The sequence below is a fragment of the Pleurodeles waltl genome, unplaced genomic scaffold, assembly GCF_031143425.1.
Source record: "Pleurodeles waltl isolate 20211129_DDA unplaced genomic scaffold, aPleWal1.hap1.20221129 scaffold_39, whole genome shotgun sequence".
NCBI lineage: Eukaryota > Metazoa > Chordata > Amphibia > Caudata > Salamandridae > Pleurodeles > Pleurodeles waltl.
The window spans coordinates 6277871-6301420 of NW_027150097.1; the positions used below are offsets into that span (position 1 = coordinate 6277871).

Genomic DNA, 23550 nt, shown 5'->3' on the forward strand with positions numbered 1-23550 from the left:
CACCGCGCCTACCATCCAACTCCAAAACTCGGGGGAGAATAACACTCCCTACCTCCCTTGGTGTGCATCATAGGCGTGCCCATGACGAACACAACATTTCTCCTTAACCAATACAAAACAAACATAGCTGCTCAAAAAAAAGATACTATACTAAACCAGTATACAAGAATAGTACACAACAAGAAATGCCACATTCAGTCAATCCACCCCGAATCCTTGCAGCCGCGTTGAGCATGGCGGTCGAGGACTCAAACTGTACCGTTCAAGTTCTTGTCTCAGAGGCACTGAGTTGATTGGTATGGAGCCAGGCACCTCCTGATCTGAATCTTGAACTGGCTCCAAATTCTGCATGTCCACACCCCCTGTAGTAGATGATTGAGAATTAGTAGCAGTCACCACCGGCCATGTGCACTGGCTCAAAATTCAGCATGTCCACACCCCATGTAGTAGATGATTGAGAATTAGTAGCAGTCACCACCGAATCCACTGTCAGGATGATCCATCCTCTCTCCTTCATCAGCTTCAGATCCCACTGTTTCCCTGAGCAGGAAGGTCTGGAATTGAAAATACAGAGGACATTAAACAACATTCACTCAGTACATGGCACTCATTTTGGTTTATAAGCTGGAAATTGAGCCATCAGTGCAGTGTCAAGAGTGTCAGGATGGCCGAGTGGTCTTAGGTGCTGCGTTCAGGTCGCAGCCTCCTGTGGAGGCGTGGGTTTGAATCCCACTTCTGACAAGTGTCTTTTGCGAGGTGGATACATTTTTGGACTTTTTTTTTCCAAGCACCCGTATCAAAAACAATGTCAACAGTTTCTGTAAATTATCGATAAGATCTATTGTCCGTTGCTTGCACTAATTTCCTGAAGTTGGCTAAATCGCAGTAAATCGGTAAAGCGGGAAATCACAGCATCTTCAACAAATCGTGATAGAGGGGCAGAGATAAAGGTTTCGACCCTACATATCAAGAGCGCAGCTGTCAATAGTTCAGCAGGTTCACAGTGCAGAAGGTTCAGTGGCACCAGGGTCCCCTGCGTCCCAATCACAGCTGGTTTTTAACTTCTGTATTCAGGGCATGGGAGGGGTGTGTTGCATCGTGCACACACGGTGCCGGTTTCGCAGATAAGTTTTAATAAATACACAGAGAATAATATAGAGTCATTGGCCACGAGGAACACCTTCCCTGACCTTTTATTCTCTCCGGTTCCACGTCATCGCGCCTACCATCCAACTCCAAAACTCAGGGGAGACTAACACTCCCTACCTCCCTTGGTGTGCATCATAGGCGTGCCCATGACGAACACAACATTTCTCCTTAACCAATACAAAACAAACATAGCTGCTCAAAAAAAGATACTATACTAATCCAGTATACAAGAATAGTACACAACAAGAAATGCCACATTCAGTCAATCCACCCCGAATCCTTGCAGCCGCGTTGAGCATGGCGGTCGAGGACTCAAACTGTACCGTTCAAGTCCTTGTCTCAGAGGCACTGAGTTGATTGGTATGGAGCCAGGCACCTCCTGATCTGAATCTTGAACTGGCTCCAAATTCTGCATGTCCACACCCCTTGTAGTAGATGATTGAGAATTAGTAGCAGTCACCACCGGCCATGTGCACTGGCTCAAACTTCTGCATGTCCACACCCCATGTAGTCGATGATTGAGAATTAGTAGCAGTCACCACCGGATTCACTGTCAGGATGATCCATCCTCTCTCCTTCATCAGCTTCAGATCCCACTGTTTCCCTGAGCAGGAAGGTCTGGAATTGAAAATACAGAGGACATTAAACAACATTCACTCAGTACATGGCACTCATTTTGGTTTATACGCTCGAAATTGAGCCATGAGGGAGGTGTGCAGAGTGTCAGGATGGCCGAGTGGTCTAAGGTGCTGCGTTCAGGTCGCAGCCTCCCTTGGAGGTGTGGGTTCAAATCCCACTTCTGACAAGTGTATTTTGCGAGGTGGATACATTTTTGGACTTTTTTTTCCCAAGCACCGTATCAAAAACAATGTCAACAGTTTCTGTAAATTATCGATAAGATCTATTTTCCATTGCTTGCACTAATTGCCTGAAGTTGGCTAAATCGCAGTAAATCGGTAAAACAGGAAATCACAGCATCTTCAACAAATCGTGATAGAGGGGCCGAGATAAAGGTTTCGACCCTACATATCAAAAGCGCAGCTGTCAATAGTTCAGCAGGTTCACAGTGCAAAAGGTTCAGTGGCACCAGGGTCCCCTGCGTCCCAATCACAGCTGGTTTTTAACTTCTGTATTCACGGGATGGGAGGGGTGGGGGTGTTGCGTCGTGCACACACAGTGCCTGTTTTGCAGAGAAGTTTTAATAAATACACAAAGAATAATATGGAGTCTTTAGCCACAAGGAACACCTTCCCCTACCTTTTATTCTCTCCGATTCCACATCACCGCACCTACCATCCAACTCCAAAACTCGGGGGAGACTAACACTCCCTACCTCCCTTGGTGTGCATCATGGGCGTGCCCATGACGAACACAACATTTCTCCTTAACCAATACAAAACAAACATAGCTGCTCAAAAAAAAGATACTATACTAATCCAGTATACAAGAATAGTACACAACAATAAATACCACATTCAGTCAATCCACCCCGAATCCTTGCAGCCGCGTTGAGCATGGCGGTCGAGGACTCAAACTGTACCGTTCAAGTCCTTGTCTCAGAGGCACTGAGTTGATTGGTATGGAGCCAGGCACCTCCTGATCTGAATCTTGAACTGGCTCCAAATTCTGCATGTCCACACCCCCTGTAGTAGATGATTGAGAATTAGTAGCAGTCACCACCGGCCATATGCACTGGCTCAAAATTCTGCAAATCCACACCCCATGTAGTAGATGATTGAGAATTAGTAGCAGTCACCACAGGTTCCACTGTCAGGATGATCCATCCTCTCTCCTTCATCAGCTTCAGATCCCACTGTTTCCCTGAGCAGGAAGGTCTGGAATTGAAAATACAGAGGACATTTAACAACATTCACTCAGTACATGGCACTCATTTTGGTTTATAAGCTGGAAATTGAGCCATCAGTGCAGTGTCAAGAGTGTCAGGATGGCCGAGTGGTCTAAGTCGCTGCGTTCAGGTCGCAGTCTCCTTTGGAGGCGTGGGTTCGAATCCCACTTCTGACAAGTGTCTTTTGCGAGGTGGATACATTTTTGGACTTTTTTTTTCCAAGCACCCGTATCAAAAACAATGTCAACAGTTTCTGTAAATTATCGATAAGATCTATTGTCCGTTGCTTGCACTAATTTCCTGAAGTTGGCTAAATCGCAGTAAATCGGTAAAGCGGGAAATCACAGCATCTTCAACAAATCGTGATAGAGGGGCAGAGATAAAGGTTTCGACCCTACATATCAAGAGCGCAGCTGTCAATAGTTCAGCAGGTTCACAGTGCAGAAGGTTCAGTGGCACCAGGGTCCCCTGCGTCCCAATCACAGCTGGTTTTTAACTTCTGTATTCAGGGTATGGGAGGGGTGTGTTGCATCGTGCACACACGGTGCCTGTTTCGCAGATAAGTTTTTATAAATACACAGAGAATAATATAGAGTCATTGGCCAGGAGGAACACCTTCCCTGACCTTTTATTCTCTCCGGTTCCACGTCACCGCGCCTACAATCCAACTCCAAAACTCGGGGGAGACTAACACTCCCTACCTCCCTTGGTGTGCATCATAGGCGTGCCCATGACGAACACAACATTTCTCCTTAACCAATACAAAACAAACATAGCTGCTCAAAAAAAAGATACTATACTAATCCAGTATACAAGAATAGTACACAACAAGAAATGCCACATTCAGTCAATCCACCCCGAATCCTTGCAGCCGCGTTGAGCATGGCGGTCGAGGACTCAAACTGTACCGTTCAAGTCCTTGTCTCAGAGGCACTGAGTTGATTGGTATGGAGCCAGGCACCTCCTGATCTGAATCTTGAACTGGCTCCAAATTCTGCATGTCCACACCCCTTGTAGTAGATGATTGAGAATTAGTAGCAGTCACCACCGGCCATGTGCACTGGCTCAAACTTCTGCATGTCCACACCCCATGTAGTCGATGATTGAGAATTAGTAGCAGTCACCACCGGATTCACTGTCAGGATGTCCTCTCTCCTTCATCAGCTTCAGATCCCACTGTTTCCCTGAGCAGGAAGGTCTGGAATTGAAAATACAGAGGACATTAAATAACATTCACTCAGTACATGGCACTCATTTTGGTTTATAAGCTGGAAATGGATCCATCAGTCTGGTGTCAAGAGTGTCAGGATGGCCGGGTGGTCTAAGGTGCTGCATTCAGGTCACAGTCTCCCTTGGAGACGTGGGTGCAAACCCCTCTTCTGACAAGTGTCTTTTGCGAGGTGGATACATTTTTGGACTTTTTTTTTCCAAGCACCCTTATCAAAAACAATGTCAACGGTTTCTGTAAATTATCGATAAGATCTATTGTCCGTTGCTTGCACTAATTTCCTGAAGTTGGCTAAATCGCAGTAAATCGGTAAAGCGGGAAATCACAGCATCTTCAACAAATCGTGATAGAGGGGCAGAGATAAAGGTTTCGACCCTACATATCAAGAGCGCAGCTGTCAATAGTTCAGCAGGTTCACAGTGCAGAAGGTTCAGTGGCACCAGGGTCCTCTGCGTCCCAATCACAGCTGGTTTTTAACTTCTGTATTCAGGGCATGGGAGGGGTGTGTTGCATCGTGCACACACGGTGCCTGTTTCGCAGATAAGTTTTTATAAATACACAGAGAATAATATAGAGTCATTGGCCACGAGGAACACCTTCCCTGACCTTTTATTCTCTCCGGTTCCACGTCACCGCGCCTACCATCCAACTCCAAAACTCGGGGGAGAATAACACTCCCTACCTCCCTTGGTGTGCATCATAGGCGTGCCCATGACGAACACAACATTTCTCCTTAACCAATACAAAACAAACATAGCTGCTCAAAAAAAAGATACTATACTAAACCAGTATACAAGAATAGTACACAACAAGAAATGCCACATTCAGTCAATCCACCCCGAATCCTTGCAGCCGCGTTGAGCATGGCGGTCGAGGACTCAAACTGTACCGTTCAAGTCCTTGTCGCAGAGGCACTGAGTTGATTGGTATGGAGCCAGGCACCTCCTGATCTGAATCTTGAACTGGCTCCAAATTCTGCATGTCCACACCCCCTGTAGTAGATGATTGAGAATTAGTAGCAGTCACCACCGGCCATGTGCACTGGCTCAAAATTCAGCATGTCCACACCCCATGTAGTAGATGATTGAGAATTAGTAGCAGTCACCACCGGATCCACTGTCAGGATGATCCATCCTCTCTCCTTCATCAGCTTCAGATCCCACTGTTTCCCTGAGCAGGAAGGTCTGGAATTGAAAATACAGAGGACATTAAACAACATTCACTCAGTACAAGGCACTCATTTTGGTTTATAAGCTGGAAATTGAGCCATCAGTGCAGTGTCAAGAGTGTCAGGATGGCCGAGTGGTCTAAGGCGCTGCGTTTAGGTCGCAGTCTCCTTTGGAGGCGTGGGTTCGAATCCCACTTCTGACAAGTGTCTTTTGCGAGGTGGATACATTTTTGGACTTTTTTTTTCCAAGCACCCGTATCAAAAACAATGTCAACAGTTTCTGTAAATTATCGATAAGATCTATTGTCCGTTGCTTGCACTAATTTCCTGAAGTTGGCTAAATCGCAGTAAATCGGTAAAGCGGGAAATCACAGCATCTTCAACAAATCGTGATAGAGGGGCAGAGATAAAGGTTTCGACCCTACATATCAAGAGCGCAGCTGTCAATAGTTCAGCAGGTTCACAGTGCAGAAGGTTCAGTGGCACCAGGGTCCTCTGCGTCCCAATCACAGCTGGTTTTTAACTTCTGTATTCAGGGCATGGGAGGGGTGTGTTGCATCGTGCACACACGGTGCCTGTTTCGCAGATAAGTTTTTATAAATACACAGAGAATAATATAGAGTCATTGGCCACGAGGAACACCTTCCCTGACCTTTTATTCTCTCCGGTTCCACGTCACAGCGCCTACAATCCAACTCCAAAACTCGGGGGAGACTAACACTCCCTACCTCCCTTGGTGTGCATCATAGGCGTGCCCATGACGAACACAACATTTCTCCTTAACCAATACAAAACAAACATAGCTGCTCAAAAAAAAGATACTATACTAATCCAGTATACAAGAATAGTACACAACAAGAAATGCCACATTCAGTCAATCCACCCCGAATCCTTGCAGCCGCGTTGAGCATGGCGGTCGAGGACTCAAACTGTACCGTTCAAGTCCTTGTCTCAGAGGCACTGAGTTGATTGGTATGGAGCCAGGCACCTCCTGATCTGAATCTTGAACTGGCTCCAAAATCTGCATGTCCACACCCCTTGTAGTAGATGATTGAGAATTAGTAGCAGTCACCACCGGCCATGTGCACTGGCTCAAACTTCTGCATGTCCACACCCCATGTAGTCGATGATTGAGAATTAGTAGCAGTCACCACCGGATTCACTGTCAGGATGATCCATCCTCTCTCCTTCATCAGCTTCAGATCCCACTGTTTCCCTGAGCAGGAAGGTCTGGAATTGAAAATACAGAGGACATTAAACAACATTCACTCAGTACATGGCACTCATTTTGGTTTATACGCTCGAAATTGAGCCATGAGGGAGGTGTGAAGAGTGTCAGGATGGCCGAGTGGTCTAAGGTGCTGCGTTCAGGTCGCAGCCTCCTTTGGAGGTGTGGGTTCAAATCCCACTTCTGACAAGTGTATTTTGCGAGGTGGATACATTTTTGGACTTTTTTTTTCCCAAGCACCGTATCAAAAACAATGTCAACAGTTTCTGTAAATTATCGATAAGATCTATTTTCCATTGCTTGCACTAATTGCCTGAAGTTGGCTAAATCGCAGTAAATCGTTAAAGCAGGAAATCACAGCATCTTCAACAAATCGTGATAGAGGGGCCGAGATAAAGGTTTCGACCCTACATATCAAAAGCGCAGCTGTCAATAGTTCAGCAGGTTCACAGTGCAAAAGGTTCAGTGGCACCAGGGTCCCCTGCGTCCCAATCACAGCTGGTTTTTAACTTCTGTATTCAGGGCATGGGAGGGGTGTGTTGCATCGTGCACACACAGTGCCTGTTTCACAAATAAGTTTTAATAAATACACAGAGAATAATATAGAGTCATTGGCCACGAGGAACACCTTCCCTGACCTTTTATTCTCTCCGGTTCCACGTCACCGCGCCTACCATCCAACTCCAAAACTCGGGGGAGAATAACACTCCCTACCTCCCTTGGTGTGCATCATAGGCGTGCCCATGACAAACACAACATTTCTCCTTAACGAATACAAAACAAACATAGCTGCTCAAAAAAAAGATACTATACTAAACCAGTATACAAGAATAGTACACAACAAGAAATGCCACATTCAGTCAATCCACCCCGAATCCTTGCAGCCGCGTTGAGCATGGCGGTCGAGGACTCAAACTGTACCGTTCAAGTCCTTGTCGCAGAGGCACTGAGTTGATTGGTATGGAGCCAGGCACCTCCTGATCTGAATCTTGAACTGGCTCCAAATTCTGCATGTCCACACCCCCTGTAGTAGATGATTGAGAATTAGTAGCAGTCACCACCGGCCATGTGCACTGGCTCAAAATTCAGCATGTCCACACCCCATGTAGTAGATGATTGAGAATTAGTAGCAGTCACCACCGGATCCACTGTCAGGATGATCCATCCTCTCTCCTTCATCAGCTTCAGATCCCACTGTTTCCCTGAGCAGGAAGGTCTGGAATTGAAAATACAGAGGACATTAAACAACATTCACTCAGTACATGGCACTCATTTTGGTTTATAAGCTGGAAATTGAGCCATCAGTGCAGTGTCAAGAGTGTCAGGATGGCCGAGTGGTCTAAGGCGCTGCGTTCAGGTCGCAGTCTCCTTTGGAGGCGTGGGTTTGAATCCCACTTCTGACAAGCGTCTTTTGCGAGGTGGATACATTTTTGGACTTTTTTTTTCCAAGCACCCGTATCAAAAACAATGTCAACAGTTTCTGTAAATTATCGATAAGATCTATTGTCCGTTGCTTGCACTAATTTCCTGAAGTTGGCTAAATCGCAGTAAATCGGTAAAGCAGGAAATCACAGCATCTTCAACAAATCGTGATAGAGGGGCAGAGATAAAGGTTTCGACCCTACATATCAAGAGCGCAGCTGTCAATAGTTCAGCAGGTTCACAGTGCAGAAGGTTCAGTGGCACCAGGGTCCCCTGCGTCCCAATCACAGCTGGTTTTTAACTTCTGTATTCAGGGCATGGGAGGGGTGTGTTGCATCGTGCACACACGGTGCCTGTTTCGCAGATAAGTTTTTATAAATACAAAGAGAATAATATAGAGTCATTGGCCACGAGGAACACCTTCCCTGACCCTTTATTCTCTGCGGTTCCACGTCACCGCGCCTACTATCCAACTCCAAAACTCGGGGGAGACTAACACTCCCTACCTCCCTTGGTGTGCATCATAGGCGTGCCCATGACGAACACAACATTTCTCCTTAACCAATACAAAACAAACATAGCTGCTCAAAAAAAAGATACTATACTAATCCAGTATACAAGAATAGTACACAACAAGAAATGCCACATTCAGTCAATCCACCCCGAATCCTTGCAGCCGCGTTGAGCATGGCGGTCGAGGACTCAAACTGTACCGTTCAAGTCCTTGTCTCAGAGGCACTGAGTTGATTGGTATGGAGCGAGGCACCTCCTGATCTGAATCTTGAACTGGCTCCAAATTCTGCATGTCCACACCCCTTGTAGTAGATGATTGAGAATTAGTAGCAGTCACCACCGGCCATGTGCACTGGCTCAAACTTCTGCATGTCCACACCCCATGTAGTCGATGATTGAGAATTAGTAGCAGTCACCACCGGATTCACTGTCAGGATGATCCATCCTCTCTCCTTCATCAGCTTCAGATCCCACTGTTTCCCTGAGCAGGAAGGTCTGGAATTGAAAATACAGAGGACATTAAACAACATTCACTCAGTACATGGCACTCATTTTGGTTTATACGCTCGAAATTGAGCCATGAGGGAGGTGTGAAGAGTGTCAGGATGGCCGAGTGGTCTAAGGCGCTGCGTTCAGGTCGCAGCCTCCCTTGGAGGTGTGGGTTCAAATCCCACTTCTGACAAGTGTATTTTGCGAGGTGGATACATTTTTGGACTTTTTTTTTCCCAAGCACCGTATCAAAAACAATGTCAACAGTTTCTGTAAATTATCGATAAGATCTATTTTCCATTGCTTGCACTAATTGCCTGAAGTTGGCTAAATCGCAGTAAATCGGTAAAGCAGGAAATCACAGCATCTTCAACAAATCGTGATAGAGGGGCCGAGATAAAGGTTTCGACCCTACATATCAAAAGCGCAGCTGTCAATAGTTCAGCAGGTTCACAGTGCAAAAGGTTCAGTGGCACCAGGGTCCCCTGCATCCCAATCACAGCTGGTTTTTAACTTCTGTATTCAGGGGATGGGAGGGGTGGGGGTGTTGCGTCGTGCACACACAGTGCCTGTTTTGCAGAGAAGTTTTAATAAATACACAAAGAATAATATGGAGTCTTTAGCCACGAGGAACACCTTCCCCTACCTTTTATTCTCTCCGATTCCACATCACCGCACCTACCATCCAACTCCAAAACTCGGGGGAGACTAACACTCCCTACCTCCCTTGGTGTGCATCATGGGCGTGCCCATGACGAACACAACATTTCTCCTTAACCAATACAAAACAAACATAGCTGCTCAAAAAAAAGATACTATACTAATCCAGTATACAAGAATAGTACACAACAATAAATACCACATTCAGTCAATCCACCCCGAATCCTTGCAGCCGCGTTGAGCATGGCGGTCGAGGACTCAAACTGTACCGTTCAAGTCCTTGTCTCAGAGGCACTGAGTTGATTGGTATGGAGCCAGGCACCTCCTGATCTGAATCTTGAACTGGCTCCAAATTCTGCATGTCCACACCCCCTGTAGTAGATGATTGAGAATTAGTAGCAGTCACCACCGGCCATATGCACTGGCTCAAAATTCTGCAAATCCACACCCCATGTAGTAGATGATTGAGAATTAGTAGCAGTCACCACAGGTTCCACTGTCAGGATGATCCATCCTCTCTCCTTCATCAGCTTCAGATCCCACTGTTTCCCTGAGCAGGAAGGTCTGGAATTGAAAATACAGAGGACATTAAATAACATTCACTCAGTACATGGCACTCATTTTGGTTTATAAGCTGGAAATTGAGCCATCAGTCTGGTGTCAAGAGTGTCAGGATGGCCGGGTGGTCTAAGGTGCTGCATTCAGGTCACAGTCTCCCTTGGAGACGTGGGTGCAAACCCCTCTTCTGACAAGTGTCTTTTGCGAGGTGGATACATTTTTGGACTTTTTTTTCCCAAGCACCCTTATCAAAAACAATGTCAACGGTTTCTGTAAATTATCGATAAGATGTATTGTCCGTTGCTTGCACTAATTGCCTGAAGTTGGCTAAATCGCAGTAAATCGGTAAAGCAGGAAATCACAGCATCTTCAACAAATCGTGATAGAGGGGCCGAGATAAAGGTTTCGACCCTACATATCAAAAGCACAGCTGTCAATAGTTCAGCAGGTTCACAGTGCAGAAGGTTCAGTGGCACCAGGGTCCCCTGCATCCCAATCACAGCTGGTTTTTAACTTCTGTATTCAGGGCATGGGAGGGGTGTGTTGCATCGTGCACACACAGTGCCTCTTTCACAGATAAGTTTTAATAAATACACAGAGAATAATATAGAGTCATTGGCCACGAGGAACACCTTCCCTGACCTTTTATTCTCTCCGGTTCCACGTCACCGCGCCTACCATCCAACTCCAAAACTCGGGGGAGAATAACACTCCCTACCTCCCTTGGTGTGCATCATAGGCGTGCCCATGACGAACACAACATTTCTCCTTAACCAATACAAAACAAACATAGCTGCTCAAAAAAAAGATACTATACTAAACCAGTATACAAGAATAGTACACAACAAGAAATGCCACATTCAGTCAATCCACCCCGAATCCTTGCAGCCGCGTTGAGCATGGCGGTCGAGGACTCAAACTGTACCGTTCAAGTCCTTGTCGCAGAGGCACTGAGTTGATTGGTATGGAGCCAGGCACCTCCTGATCTGAATCTTGAACTGGCTCCAAATTCTGCATGTCCACACCCCCTGTAGTAGATGATTGAGAATTAGTAGCAGTCACCACCGGCCATGTGCACTGGCTCAAAATTCAGCATGTCCACACCCCATGTAGTAGATGATTGAGAATTAGTAGCAGTCACCACCGGATCCACTGTCAGGATGATCCATCCTCTCTCCTTCATCAGCTTCAGATCCCACTGTTTCCCTGAGCAGGAAGGTCTGGAATTGAAAATACAGAGGACATTAAACAACATTCACTCAGTACAAGGCACTCATTTTGGTTTATAAGCTGGAAATTGAGCCATCAGTGCAGTGTCAAGAGTGTCAGGATGGCCGAGTGGTCTAAGGCGCTGCGTTTAGGTCGCAGTCTCCTTTGGAGGCGTGGGTTCGAATCTCACTTCTGACAAGTGTCTTTTGCGAGGTGGATACATTTTTGGACTTTTTTTTTCCAAGCACCCGTATCAAAAACAATGTCAACAGTTTCTGTAAATTATCGATAAGATCTATTGTCCGTTGCTTGCACTAATTTCCTGAAGTTGGCTAAATCGCAGTAAATCGGTAAAGCGGGAAATCACAGCATCTTCAACAAATCGTGATAGAGGGGCAGAGATAAAGGTTTCGACCCTACATATCAAGAGCGCAGCTGTCAATAGTTCAGCAGGTTCACAGTGCAGAAGGTTCAGTGGCACCAGGGTCCCCTGCGTCCCAATCACAGCTGGTTTTTAACTTCTGTATTCAGGGCATGGCAGGGGTGTGTTGCATCGTGCACACACGGTGCCTGTTTCGCAGATAAGTTTTTATAAATACACAGAGAATAATATAGAGTCATTGGCCACGAGGAACACCTTCCCTGACCTTTTATTCTCTCCGGTTCCACGTCACAGCGCCTACAATCCAACTCCAAAACTCGGGGGAGACTAACACTCCCTACCTCCCTTGGTGTGCATCATAGGCGTGCCCATGACGAACACAACATTTCTCCTTAACCAATACAAAACAAACATAGCTGCTCAAAAAAAAGATACTATACTAATCCAGTATACAAGAATAGTACACAACAAGAAATGCCACATTCAGTCAATCCACCCCGAATCCTTGCAGCCGCGTTGAGCATGGCGGTCGAGGACTCAAACTGTACCGTTCAAGTCCTTGTCTCAGAGGCACTGAGTTGATTGGTATGGAGCCAGGCACCTCCTGATCTGAATCTTGAACTGGCTCCAAATTCTGCATGTCCACACCCCTTGTAGTAGATGATTGAGAATTAGTAGCAGTCACCACCGGCCATGTGCACTGGCTCAAACTTCTGCATGTCCACACCCCATGTAGTCGATGATTGAGAATTAGTAGCAGTCACCACCGGATTCACTGTCAGGATGATCCATCCTCTCTCCTTCATCAGCTTCAGATCCCACTGTTTCCCTGAGCAGGAAGGTCTGGAATTGAAAATACAGAGGACATTAAACAACATTCACTCAGTACATGGCACTCATTTCGGTTTATACGCTCGAAATTGAGCCATGAGGGAGGTGTGAAGAGTGTCAGGATGGCCGAGTGGTCTAAGGTGCTGCGTTCAGGTCGCAGCCTCCTTTGGAGGTGTGGGTTCAAATCCCACTTCTGACAAGTGTATTTTGCGAGGTGGATACATTTTTGGACTTTTTTTTTCCCAAGCCCCGTATCAAAAACAATGTCAACAGTTTCTGTAAATTATCGATAAGATCTATTTTCCATTGCTTGCACTAATTGCCTGAAGTTGGCTAAATCGCAGTAAATCGTTAAAGCAGGAAATCACAGCATCTTCAACAAATCGTGATAGAGGGGCCGAGATAAAGGTTTCGACCCTACATATCAAAAGCGCAGCTGTCAATAGTTCAGCAGGTTCACAGTGCAAAAGGTTCAGTGGCACCAGGGTCCCCTGCGTCCCAATCACAGCTGGTTTTTAACTTCTGTATTCAGGGGATGGGAGGGGTGGGGGTGTTGCGTCGTGCACACACAGTGCCTGTTTTGCAGAGAAGTTTTAATAAATACACAAAGAATAATATGGAGTCTTTAGCCACGAGGAACACCTTCCCCTACCTTTTATTCTCTCCGATTCCACATCACCGCACCTACCATCCAACTCCAAAACTCGGGGGAGACTAACACTCCCTACCTCCCTTGGTGTGCATCATGGGCGTGCCCATGACGAACACAACATTTCTCCTTAACCAATACAAAACAAACATAGCTGCTCAAAAAAAAGATACTATACTAATCCAGTATACAAGAATAGTACACAACAATAAATACCACATTCAGTCAATCCACCCCAAATCCTTGCAGCCGCGTTGAGCATGGCGGTCGAGGACTCAAACTGTACCGTTCAAGTCCTTGTCTCAGAGGCACTGAGTTGATTGGTATGGAGCCAGGCACCTCCTGATCTGAATCTTGAACTGGCTCCAAATTCTGCATGTCCACACCCCCTGTAGTAGATGATTGAGAATTAGTAGCAGTCACCACCGGCCATATGCACTGGCTCAAAATTCTGCAAATCCACACCCCATGTAGTAGATGATTGAGAATTAGTAGCAGTCACCACAGGTTCCACTGTCAGGATGATCCATCCTCTCTCCTTCATCAGCTTCAGATCCCACTGTTTCCCTGAGCAGGAAGGTCTGGAATTGAAAATACAGAGGACATTAAATAACATTCACTCAGTACATGGCACTCATTTTGGTTTATAAGCTGGAAATTGATCCATCAGTCTGGTGTCAAGAGTGTCAGGATGGCCGGGTGGTCTAAGGTGCTGCATTCAGGTCACAGTCTCCCTTGGAGACGTGGGTGCAAACCCCTCTTCTGACAAGTGTCTTTTGCGAGGTGGATACATTTTTGGACTTTTTTTTTCCAAGCACCCTTATCAAAAACAATGTCAACGGTTTCTGTAAATTATCGATAAGATCTATTGTCCGTTGCTTGCACTAATTGCCTGAAGTTGGCTAAATCGCAGTAAGTCGGTAAAGCAGGAAATCACAGCATCTTCAACAAATCGTGATAGAGGGGCCGAGATAAAGGTTTCGACCCTACATATCAAAAGCACAGCTGTCAATAGTTCAGCAGGTTCACAGTGCAGAAGGTTCAGTGGCACCAGGGTCCCCTGCATCCCAATCACAGCTGGTTTTTAACTTCTGTATTCAGGGCATGGGAGGGGTGTGTTGCATCGTGCACACACAGTGCCTGTTTCACAGATAAGTTTTAATAAATACACAGAGAATAATATAGAGTCATTGGCCACGAGGAACACCTTCCCTGACCTTTTATTCTCTCCGGTTCCACGTCACCGCGCCTACCATCCAACTCCAAAACTCGGGGGAGAATAACACTCCCTACCTCCCTTGGTGTGCATCATAGGCGTGCCCATGACGAACACAACATTTCTCCTTAACCAATACAAAACAAACATAGCTGCTCAAAAAAAAGATACTATACTAAACCAGTATACAAGAATAGTACACAACAAGAAATGCCACATTCAGTCAATCCACCCCGAATCCTTGCAGCCGCGTTGAGCATGGCGGTCGAGGACTCAAACTGTACCGTTCAAGTTCTTGTCTCAGAGGCACTGAGTTGATTGGTATGGAGCCAGGCACCTCCTGATCTGAATCTTGAACTGGCTCCAAATTCTGCATGTCCACACCCCCTGTAGTAGATGATTGAGAATTAGTAGCAGTCACCACCGGCCATGTGCACTGGCTCAAAATTCAGCATGTCCACACCCCATGTAGTAGATGATTGAGAATTAGTAGCAGTCACCACCGAATCCACTGTCAGGATGATCCATCCTCTCTCCTTCATCAGCTTCAGATCCCACTGTTTCCCTGAGCAGGAAGGTCTGGAATTGAAAATACAGAGGACATTAAACAACATTCACTCAGTACATGGCACTCATTTTGGTTTATAAGCTGGAAATTGAGCCATCAGTGCAGTGTCAAGAGTGTCAGGATGGCCGAGTGGTCTTAGGTGCTGCGTTCAGGTCGCAGCCTCCTGTGGAGGCGTGGGTTTGAATCCCACTTCTGACAAGTGTCTTTTGCGAGGTGGATACATTTTTGGACTTTTTTTTTCCAAGCACCCGTATCAAAAACAATGTCAACAGTTTCTGTAAATTATCGATAAGATCTATTGTCCGTTGCTTGCACTAATTTCCTGAAGTTGGCTAAATCGCAGTAAATCGGTAAAGCGGGAAATCACAGCATCTTCAACAAATCGTGATAGAGGGGCAGAGATAAAGGTTTCGACCCTACATATCAAGAGCGCAGCTGTCAATAGTTCAGCAGGTTCACAGTGCAGAAGGTTCAGTGGCACCAGGGTCCCCTGCGTCCCAATCACAGCTGGTTTTTAACTTCTGTATTCAGGGCATGGGAGGGGTGTGTTGCATCGTGCACACACGGTGCCGGTTTCGCAGATAAGTTTTAATAAATACACAGAGAATAATATAGAGTCATTGGCCACGAGGAACACCTTCCCTGACCTTTTATTCTCTCCGGTTCCACGTCATCGCGCCTACCATCCAACTCCAAAACTCGGGGGAGACTAACACTCCCTACCTCCCTTGGTGTGCATCATAGGCGTGCCCATGACGAACACAACATTTCTCCTTAACCAATACAAAACAAACATAGCTGCTCAAAAAAAGATACTATACTAATCCAGTATACAAGAATAGTACACAACAAGAAATGCCACATTCAGTCAATCCACCCCGAATCCTTGCAGCCGCGTTGAGCATGGCGGTCGAGGACTCAAACTGTACCGTTCAAGTCCTTGTCTCAGAGGCACTGAGTTGATTGGTATGGAGCCAGGCACCTCCTGATCTGAATCTTGAACTGGCTCCAAATTCTGCATGTCCACACCCCTTGTAGTAGATGATTGAGAATTAGTAGCAGTCACCACCGGCCATGTGCACTGGCTCAAACTTCTGCATGTCCACACCCCATGTAGTCGATGATTGAGAATTAGTAGCAGTCACCACCGGATTCACTGTCAGGATGATCCATCCTCTCTCCTTCATCAGCTTCAGATCCCACTGTTTCCCTGAGCAGGAAGGTCTGGAATTGAAAATACAGAGGACATTAAACAACATTCACTCAGTACATGGCACTCATTTTGGTTTATACGCTCGAAATTGAGCCATGAGGGAGGTGTGCAGAGTGTCAGGATGGCCGAGTGGTCTAAGGTGCTGCGTTCAGGTCGCAGCCTCCCTTGGAGGTGTGGGTTCAAATCCCACTTCTGACAAGTGTATTTTGCGAGGTGGATACATTTTTGGACTTTTTTTTCCCAAGCACCGTATCAAAAACAATGTCAACAGTTTCTGTAAATTATCGATAAGATCTATTTTCCATTGCTTGCACTAATTGCCTGAAGTTGGCTAAATCGCAGTAAATCGGTAAAACAGGAAATCACAGCATCTTCAACAAATCGTGATAGAGGGGCCGAGATAAAGGTTTCGACCCTACATATCAAAAGCGCAGCTGTCAATAGTTCAGCAGGTTCACAGTGCAAAAGGTTCAGTGGCACCAGGGTCCCCTGCGTCCCAATCACAGCTGGTTTTTAACTTCTGTATTCACGGGATGGGAGGGGTGGGGGTGTTGCATCGTGCACACACAGTGCCTGTTTTGCAGAGAAGTTTTAATAAATACACAAAGAATAATATGGAGTCTTTAGCCACAAGGAACACCTTCCCCTACCTTTTATTCTCTCCGATTCCACATCACCGCACCTACCATCCAACTCCAAAACTCGGGGGAGACTAACACTCCCTACCTCCCTTGGTGTGCATCATGGGCGTGCCCATGACGAACACAACATTTCTCCTTAACCAATACAAAACAAACATAGCTGCTCAAAAAAAAGATACTATACTAATCCAGTATACAAGAATAGTACACAACAATAAATACCACATTCAGTCAATCCACCCCGAATCCTTGCAGCCGCGTTGAGCATGGCGGTCGAGGACTCAAACTGTACCGTTCAAGTCCTTGTCTCAGAGGCACTGAGTTGATTGGTATGGAGCCAGGCACCTCCTGATCTGAATCTTGAACTGGCTCCAAATTCTGCATGTCCACACCCCCTGTAGTAGATGATTGAGAATTAGTAGCAGTCACCACCGGCCATATGCACTGGCTCAAAATTCTGCAAATCCACACCCCATGTAGTAGATGATTGAGAATTAGTAGCAGTCACCACAGGTTCCACTGTCAGGATGATCCATCCTCTCTCCTTCATCAGCTTCAGATCCCACTGTTTCCCTGAGCAGGAAGGTCTGGAATTGAAAATACAGAGGACATTAAACAACATTCACTCAGTACATGGCACTCATTTTGGTTTATAAGCTGGAAATTGAGCCATCAGTGCAATGTCAAGAGTGTCAGGATGGCCGAGTGGTCTAAGTCGCTGCGTTCAGGTCGCAGTCTCCTTTGGAGGCGTGGGTTCGAATCCCACTTCTGACAAGTGTCTTTTGCGAGGTGGATACATTTTTGGACTTTTTTTTTCCAAGCACCCGTATCAAAAACAATGTCAACAGTTTCTGTAAATTATCGATAAGATCTATTGTCCGTTGCTTGCACTAATTTCCTGAAGTTGGCTAAATCGCAGTAAATCGGTAAAGCGGGAAATCACAGCATCTTCAACAAATCGTGATAGAGGGGCAGAGATAAAGGTTTCGACCCTACATATCAAGAGCGCAGCTGTCAATAGTTCAGCAGGTTCACAGTGCAGAAGGTTCAGTGGCACCAGGGTCCCCTGCGTCCCAATCACAGCTGGTTTTTAACTTCTGTATTCAGGGTATGGGAGGGGTGTGTTGCATCGTGCACACACGGTGCCTGTTTCGCAGATAAGTTTTTATAAATACACAGAGAATAATATAGAGTCATTGGCCAGGAGGAACACCTTCCCTGACCTTTTATTCTCTCCGGTTCCACGTCACCGCGCCTACAATCCAACTCCAAAACTCGGGGGAGACTAACACTCCCTACCTCCCTTGGTGTGCATCATAGGCGTGCCCATGACGAACACAACATTTCTCCTTAACCAATACAAAACAAACATAGCTGCTCAAAAAAAAGATACTATACTAATCCAGTATACAAGAATAGTACACAACAAGAAATGCCACATTCAGTCAATCCACCCCGAATCCTTGCAGCCGCGTTGAGCATGGCGGTCGAGGACTCAAACTGTACCGTTCAAGTCCTTGTCTCAGAGGCACTGAGTTGATTGGTATGGAGCCAGGCACCTCCTGATCTGAATCTTGAACTGGCTCCAAATTCTGCATGTCCACACCCCTTGTAGTAGATGATTGAGAATTAGTAGCAGTCACCACCGGCCATGTGCACTGGCTCAAACTTCTGCATGTCCACACCCCATGTAGTCGATGATTGAGAATTAGTAGCAGTCACCACCGGATTCACTGTCAGGATGTCCTCTCTCCTTCATCAGCTTCAGATCCCACTGTTTCCCTGAGCAGGAAGGTCTGGAATTGAAAATACAGAGGACATTAAATAACATTCACTCAGTACATGGCACTCATTTTGGTTTATAAGCTGGAAATGGATCCATCAGTCTGGTGTCAAGAGTGTCAGGATGGCCGGGTGGTCTAAGGTGCTGCATTCAGGTCACAGTCTCCCTTGGAGACGTGGGTGCAAACCCCTCTTCTGACAAGTGTCTTTTGCGAGGTGGATACATTTTTGGACTTTTTTTTTCCAAGCACCCTTATCAAAAACAATGTCAACGGTTTCTGTAAATTATCGATAAGATCTATTGTCCGTTGCTTGCACTAATTGCCTGAAGTTGGCTAAATCGCAGTAAATCGGTAAAGCAGGAAATCACAGCATCTTCAACAAATCGTGATAGAGGGGCCGAGATAAAGGTTTCGACCCTACATATCAAAAGCACAGCTGTCAATAGTTCAGCAGGTTCACAGTGCAGAAGGTTCAGTGGCACCAGGGTCCCCTGCATCCCAATCACAGCTGGTTTTTAACTTCTGTATTCAGGGCATGGGAGGGGTGTGTTGCATCGTGCACACACAGTGCCTGTTTCACAGATAAGTTTTAATAAATACACAGAGAATAATATAGAGTCATTGGCCACGAGGAACACCTTCCCTGACCTTTTATTCTCTCCGGTTCCACGTCACCGCGCCTACCATCCAACTCCAAAACTCGGGGGAGAATAACACTCCCTACCTCCCTTGGTGTGCATCATAGGCGTGCCCATGACGAACACAACATTTCTCCTTAACCAATACAAAACAAACATAGCTGCTCAAAAAAAAGATACTATACTAAACCAGTATACAAGAATAGTACACAACAAGAAATGCCACATTCAGTCAATCCACCCCGAATCCTTGCAGCCGCGTTGAGCATGGCGGTCGAGGACTCAAACTGAACCGTTCAAGTCCTTGTCGCAGAGGCACTGAGTTGATTGGTATGGAGCCAGGCACCTCCTGATCTGAATCTTGAACTGGCTCCAAATTCTGCATGTCCACACCCCCTGTAGTAGATGATTGAGAATTAGTAGCAGTCACCACCGGCCATGTGCACTGGCTCAAAATTCAGCATGTCCACACCCCATGTAGTAGATGATTGAGAATTAGTAGCAGTCACCACCGGATCCACTGTCAGGATGATCCATCCTCTCTCCTTCATCAGCTTCAGATCCCACTGTTTCCCTGAGCAGGAAGGTCTGGAATTGAAAATACAGAGGACATTAAACAACATTCACTCAGTACAAGGCACTCATTTTGGTTTATAAGCTGGAAATTGAGCCATCAGTGCAGTGTCAAGAGTGTCAGGATGGCCGAGTGGTCTAAGGCGCTGCGTTTAGGTCGCAGTCTCCTTTGGAGGCGTGGGTTCGAATCCCACTTCTGACAAGTGTCTTTTGCGAGGTGGATACATTTTTGGACTTTTTTTTTCCAAGCACCCGTATCAAAAACAATGTCAACAGTTTCTGTAAATTATCGATAAGATCTATTGTCCGTTGCTTGCACTAATTTCCTGAAGTTGGCTAAATCGCAGTAAATCGGTAAAGCGGGAAATCACAGCATCTTCAACAAATCGTGATAGAGGGGCAGAGATAAAGGTTTCGACCCTACATATCAAGAGCGCAGCTGTCAATAGTTCAGCAGGTTCACAGTGCAGAAGGTTCAGTGGCACCAGGGTCCTCTGCGTCCCAATCACAGCTGGTTTTTAACTTCTGTATTCAGGGCATGGGAGGGGTGTGTTGCATCGTGCACACACGGTGCCTGTTTCGCAGATAAGTTTTTATAAATACACAGAGAATAATATAGAGTCATTGGCCACGAGGAACACCTTCCCTGACCTTTTATTCTCTCCGGTTCCACGTCACAGCGCCTACAATCCAACTCCAAAACTCGGGGGAGACTAACACTCCCTACCTCCCTTGGTGTGCATCATAGGCGTGCCCATGACGAACACAACATTTCTCCTTAACCAATACAAAACAAACATAGCTGCTCAAAAAAAAGATACTATACTAATCCAGTATACAAGAATAGTACACAACAAGAAATGCCACATTCAGTCAATCCACCCCGAATCCTTGCAGCCGCGTTGAGCATGGCGGTCGAGGACTCAAACTGTACCGTTCAAGTCCTTGTCTCAGAGGCACTGAGTTGATTGGTATGGAGCCAGGCACCTCCTGATCTGAATCTTGAACTGGCTCCAAAATCTGCATGTCCACACCCCTTGTAGTAGATGATTGAGAATTAGTAGCAGTCACCACCGGCCATGTGCACTGGCTCAAACTTCTGCATGTCCACACCCCATGTAGTCGATGATTGAGAATTAGTAGCAGTCACCACCGGATTCACTGTCAGGATGATCCATCCTCTCTCCTTCATCAGCTTCAGATCCCACTGTTTCCCTGAGCAGGAAGGTCTGGAATTGAAAATACAGAGGACATTAAACAACATTCACTCAGTACATGGCACTCATTTTGGTTTATACGCTCGAAATTGAGCCATGAGGGAGGTGTGAAGAGTGTCAGGATGGCCGAGTGGTCTAAGGTGCTGCGTTCAGGTCGCAGCCTCCTTTGGAGGTGTGGGTTCAAATCCCACTTCTGACAAGTGTATTTTGCGAGGTGGATACATTTTTGGACTTTTTTTTTCCCAAGCACCGTATCAAAAACAATGTCAACAGTTTCTGTAAATTATCGATAAGATCTATTTTCCATTGCTTGCACTAATTGCCTGAAGTTGGCTAAATCGCAGTAAATCGTTAAAGCAGGAAATCACAGCATCTTCAACAAATCGTGATAGAGGGGCCGAGATAAAGGTTTCGACCCTACATATCAAAAGCGCAGCTGTCAATAGTTCAGCAGGTTCACAGTGCAAAAGGTTCAGTGGCACCAGGGTCCCCTGCGTCCCAATCACAGCTGGTTTTTAACTTCTGTATTCAGGGCATGGGAGGGGTGTGTTGCATCGTGCACACACAGTGCCTGTTTCACAAATAAGTTTTAATAAATACACAGAGAATAATATAGAGTCATTGGCCACGAGGAACACCTTCCCTGACCTTTTATTCTCTCCGGTTCCACGTCACCGCGCCTACCATCCAACTCCAAAACTCGGGGGAGAATAACACTCCCTACCTCCCTTGGTGTGCATCATAGGCGTGCCCATGACAAACACAACATTTCTCCTTAACCAATACAAAACAAACATAGCTGCTCAAAAAAAAGATACTATACTAAACCAGTATACAAGAATAGTACACAACAAGAAATGCCACATTCAGTCAATCCACCCCGAATCCTTGCAGCCGCGTTGAGCATGGCGGTCGAGGACTCAAACTGTACCGTTCAAGTCCTTGTCGCAGAGGCACTGAGTTGATTGGTATGGAGCCAGGCACCTCCTGATCTGAATCTTGAACTGGCTCCAAATTCTGCATGTCCACACCCCCTGTAGTAGATGATTGAGAATTAGTAGCAGTCACCACCGGCCATGTGCACTGGCTCAAAATTCAGCATGTCCACACCCCATGTAGTAGATGATTGAGAATTAGTAGCAGTCACCACCGGATCCACTGTCAGGATGATCCATCCTCTCTCCTTCATCAGCTTCAGATCCCACTGTTTCCCTGAGCAGGAAGGTCTGGAATTGAAAATACAGAGGACATTAAACAACATTCACTCAGTACATGGCACTCATTTTGGTTTATAAGCTGGAAATTGAGCCATCAGTGCAGTGTCAAGAGTGTCAGGATGGCCGAGTGGTCTAAGGCGCTGCGTTCAGGTCGCAGTCTCCTTTGGAGGCGTGGGTTCGAATCCCACTTCTGACAAGTGTCTTTTGCGAGGTGGATACATTTTTGGACTTTTTTTTTCCAAGCACCCGTATCAAAAACAATGTCAACAGTTTCTGTAAATTATCGATAAGATCTATTGTCCGTTGCTTGCACTAATTTCCTGAAGTTGGCTAAATCGCAGTAAATCGGTAAAGCGGGAAATCACAGCATCTTCAACAAATCGTGATAGAGGGGCAGAGATAAAGGTTTCGACCCTACATATCAAGAGCGCAGCTGTCAATAGTTCAGCAGGTTCACAGTGCAGAAGGTTCAGTGGCACCAGGGTCCCCTGCGTCCCAATCACAGCTGGTTTTTAACTTCTGTATTCAGGGCATGGGAGGGGTGTGTTGCATCGTGCACACACGGTGCCTGTTTCGCAGATAAGTTTTTATAAATACAAAGAGAATAATATAGAGTCATTGGCCACGAGGAACACCTTCCCTGACCCTTTATTCTCTGCGGTTCCACGTCACCGCGCCTACCATCCAACTCCAAAACTCGGGGAGACTAACACTCCCTACCTCCCTTGGTGTGCATCATAGGCGTGCCCATGACGAACACAACATTTCTCCTTAACCAATACAAAACAAACATAGCTGCTCAAAAAAAAGATACTATACTAATCCAGTATACAAGAATAGTACACAACAAGAAATGCCACATTCAGTCAATCCACCCCGAATCCTTGCAGCCGCGTTGAGCATGGCGGTCGAGGACTCAAACTGTACCGTTCAAGTCCTTGTCTCAGAGGCACTGAGTTGATTGGTATGGAGCGAGGCACCTCCTGATCTGAATCTTGAACTGGCTCCAAATTCTGCATGTCCACACCCCTTGTAGTAGATGATTGAGAATTAGTAGCAGTCACCACCGGCCATGTGCACTGGCTCAAACTTCTGCATGTCCACACCCCATGTAGTCGATGATTGAGAATTAGTAGCAGTCACCACCGGAT

General features: G+C 46.1%; 13 non-coding genes across 13 annotated transcripts; all 13 read left to right on the top strand.

The window, feature by feature from the left end:
• The first annotated feature begins 1871 nt into the window (after nucleotides 1-1871).
• On the top strand, nucleotides 1872-1954 carry TRNAL-CAG (transfer RNA leucine (anticodon CAG)). Its single transcript has one exon. It is a non-coding gene; the product is annotated as a tRNA-Leu (tRNA).
• Nucleotides 1955-3088: 1134 nt separating this feature from the next.
• Nucleotides 3089-3171, top strand: TRNAL-CAG (transfer RNA leucine (anticodon CAG)). The gene has a single exon. It is a non-coding gene; the product is annotated as a tRNA-Leu (tRNA).
• A 2340-nt stretch (nucleotides 3172-5511) lies between these two features.
• Nucleotides 5512-5594, top strand: TRNAL-UAG (transfer RNA leucine (anticodon UAG)). The gene has a single exon. It is a non-coding gene; the product is annotated as a tRNA-Leu (tRNA).
• A 1131-nt stretch (nucleotides 5595-6725) lies between these two features.
• Nucleotides 6726-6808, top strand: TRNAL-CAG (transfer RNA leucine (anticodon CAG)). Its single transcript has one exon. It is a non-coding gene; the product is annotated as a tRNA-Leu (tRNA).
• Nucleotides 6809-7939: 1131 nt separating this feature from the next.
• TRNAL-CAG (transfer RNA leucine (anticodon CAG)) lies at nucleotides 7940-8022 on the top strand. Its single transcript has one exon. It is a non-coding gene; the product is annotated as a tRNA-Leu (tRNA).
• A 1131-nt stretch (nucleotides 8023-9153) lies between these two features.
• On the top strand, nucleotides 9154-9236 carry TRNAL-CAG (transfer RNA leucine (anticodon CAG)). Its single transcript has one exon. It is a non-coding gene; the product is annotated as a tRNA-Leu (tRNA).
• A 2349-nt stretch (nucleotides 9237-11585) lies between these two features.
• Nucleotides 11586-11668, top strand: TRNAL-UAG (transfer RNA leucine (anticodon UAG)). Its single transcript has one exon. It is a non-coding gene; the product is annotated as a tRNA-Leu (tRNA).
• A 1131-nt stretch (nucleotides 11669-12799) lies between these two features.
• Nucleotides 12800-12882, top strand: TRNAL-CAG (transfer RNA leucine (anticodon CAG)). The gene has a single exon. It is a non-coding gene; the product is annotated as a tRNA-Leu (tRNA).
• Nucleotides 12883-16444: 3562 nt separating this feature from the next.
• TRNAL-CAG (transfer RNA leucine (anticodon CAG)) lies at nucleotides 16445-16527 on the top strand. Its single transcript has one exon. It is a non-coding gene; the product is annotated as a tRNA-Leu (tRNA).
• A 1134-nt stretch (nucleotides 16528-17661) lies between these two features.
• TRNAL-CAG (transfer RNA leucine (anticodon CAG)) lies at nucleotides 17662-17744 on the top strand. The gene has a single exon. It is a non-coding gene; the product is annotated as a tRNA-Leu (tRNA).
• A 2340-nt stretch (nucleotides 17745-20084) lies between these two features.
• Nucleotides 20085-20167, top strand: TRNAL-UAG (transfer RNA leucine (anticodon UAG)). The gene has a single exon. It is a non-coding gene; the product is annotated as a tRNA-Leu (tRNA).
• Nucleotides 20168-21298: 1131 nt separating this feature from the next.
• On the top strand, nucleotides 21299-21381 carry TRNAL-CAG (transfer RNA leucine (anticodon CAG)). Its single transcript has one exon. It is a non-coding gene; the product is annotated as a tRNA-Leu (tRNA).
• Nucleotides 21382-22512: 1131 nt separating this feature from the next.
• On the top strand, nucleotides 22513-22595 carry TRNAL-CAG (transfer RNA leucine (anticodon CAG)). Its single transcript has one exon. It is a non-coding gene; the product is annotated as a tRNA-Leu (tRNA).
• The last annotated feature ends 955 nt before the right edge of the window (nucleotides 22596-23550 follow it).